Genomic DNA, 2215 nt, shown 5'->3' with positions numbered 1-2215 from the left:
TATGTGACCTCGGGGTTGTCATTGTATTCCCGTGTATTCATTTATCAACTATCTACAAAGAACTCCAAAAATCTATATACCCAATGCTTAGTGCAGGGCTTGGCACATAGTACTTGCTTAATTAATGCTATTGATTTGACTTGACCCAGCCCTAATCTTCTCTCTTTCTGTGTCTATTTCTCTCTGTCTCTGTCTCTCTCTTTGTCTCTCTCTATCTCTGTCTTTCTGTTTCGCTGTCTCTTTTTCAGTCTCTGTTTCTATATCTCTCTTTCTCTCTTTCTCTCTCTCTCTCTCTCTCTCTCTCTCTCTCTCTCTCTCTCTCTCTCTCTCTCTCTCTCTCTCTCTCTCTCTCTCTCCTTGTCTGTCCAACTCTACACTAGTCCTAATGGGCATCTCCTGAATGCCCTGCTGAAATCTCAAACTCACCATGTCCAATATGACTTTTCCCGGCCGTAGGGACGGCGGGAGGCTGGGGGTCATGGGTAAGGATTACTACCAGACGCTGGGCCTGGCCCAGGGCGCCTCGGACGAAGAGATCAAGTGAACCTACCGCCGGCAAGCGCTGCGCTACCACCCGGACAAGAACAAGGAGCCGGGCGCCGAGGAGAAGTTCAAGGAGATCGCCGAGGCCTACGACGTGCTCAGCGACCCGCGCAAGAGGGACATCTTCGACCGCTACGGGGAGGAGGGACTGAAGGGTGGTGGCCCTAGTAGTGGTAGCAGTGTTGGTCCTAACGGTGCTTCCTTCAGCTACACTTTCCATGGGGACCCTCATGCCATGTTTGCTGAGTTCTTTGGTGGCAGAAACCCTTTTGACACCTTTTTTGGTCAACGAAACGGGGAAGAAGGCATGGACGTTGATGACCCATTTTCTGGCTTCCCAATGGGCATGGGTGCCTTTACCAATATGAACTTTAACCGACCTCGTCCAGCCCAGGAACACAGCCGCCGAAAACAGGATCCCCCGGTTACCCACGATCTCCGGGTCTCACTTGAGGAGATCTATAGTGGTTGTACCAAAAAGATGAAGATCTCCCACAAGCGGCTTAACCCCGATGGGAAGAGCATCCGCAATGAGGACAAGATCCTGACCATTGAAGTGAAAAGAGGGTGGAAAGAGGGGACCAAGATTACCTTCCCAAAAGAGGGGGACCAAACCTCAACCAACATTCCAGCTGACATTGTCTTTGTTTTAAAGGACAAGCCACACAACGTATTTAAGAGAGATGGGTCTGACCTGATTTACCCAGCAAGGATCACCCTCCGTGAGGCCTTGTGTGGCTGTACAGTGAATGTCCCAACGCTGGATGGCAGGACCATACCGATAGTGTTCAAGGATGTCATCAGGCCTGGAATGAGGCGAAAGGTGCCTGGAGAAGGCCTTCCCCTCCCCAAAACACCAGAGAAACGTGGGGACCTCATTATTGAGTTTGAAGTGAATTTTCCTGACAGAATTCCCCAGTCTTCAAGAACCGTCCTGGAGCAGATCCTGCCTATATATCTCTGCTCCCCAAGGACTGAACCAAGGACATTTCCAAAGCTCAAGGTTTTCTGGACCATCTCCAACAGTTGTGGGCCCCCAGGGTGGGAGGGACCACAGAGGGTTTTCATATGCTGAATGTTTCCAGAGAATATATTACAATCTTTCAAAGTCTTGCATTAGGCTTCAGTGGTTTTTCAAACAGTAGGTTCACAGGTAATGGGGTAGTACACAATCATTCCAAGGAATTTGACCCTCTTTAAATGGTGCCAGTATGACTAGCCTCCTCCCCTTTTTCCCAGGAACAATACAAGTTTTCTGTCATCTCCAGCTCAGATTCTGAGCTATACCAACTACCCCCACATACACACTCCCTCCTTTAGATGGAAAGCATTAGAACCACAATTGGACTCTGCTGTTCTTTAGCACTTTTGGCTCTTAGTGTTAGTTGCTGTCTGCTGGAGTACAGGCCTGGTTGCAAGACCATTTCTGCTCCTCATTGCTGTTTGTGGTGTTACTGATATGTATTTTATTCCAAAAAAAAAAAAAAATATGACTTTTCCCCTCCACCAGCCCCTCCTCCAAACTCCACTATTTCTATTGAAGCCAGCACCATCATCTCTGGCACTTGGGTTTGTAACTCTTCCCTCTCCCTCACATCTGACCAGCTGCCAAATTTTGTCTGTTCTAGCCCAGGGCATCTCAGGCATCTCCCCTTATCCAGTCATTGTCCTA

At 48.7% G+C, this 2215-nt stretch overlaps 1 pseudogene; it reads left to right on the top strand.

The window, feature by feature from the left end:
• The first annotated feature begins 478 nt into the window (after positions 1-478).
• Positions 479-1659, top strand: LOC140521465 (dnaJ homolog subfamily B member 1 pseudogene; annotated as a pseudogene).
• Positions 1660-2215: the final 556 nt, after the last annotated feature.

Source organism: Notamacropus eugenii, chromosome 1 (assembly GCF_028372415.1).
Source record: "Notamacropus eugenii isolate mMacEug1 chromosome 1, mMacEug1.pri_v2, whole genome shotgun sequence".
NCBI classification, from domain to species: domain Eukaryota; kingdom Metazoa; phylum Chordata; class Mammalia; order Diprotodontia; family Macropodidae; genus Notamacropus; species Notamacropus eugenii.
The sequence above is the reverse complement of the archived record's forward strand: the minus strand, read 5'-3'. Positions and strand labels throughout refer to the sequence as shown.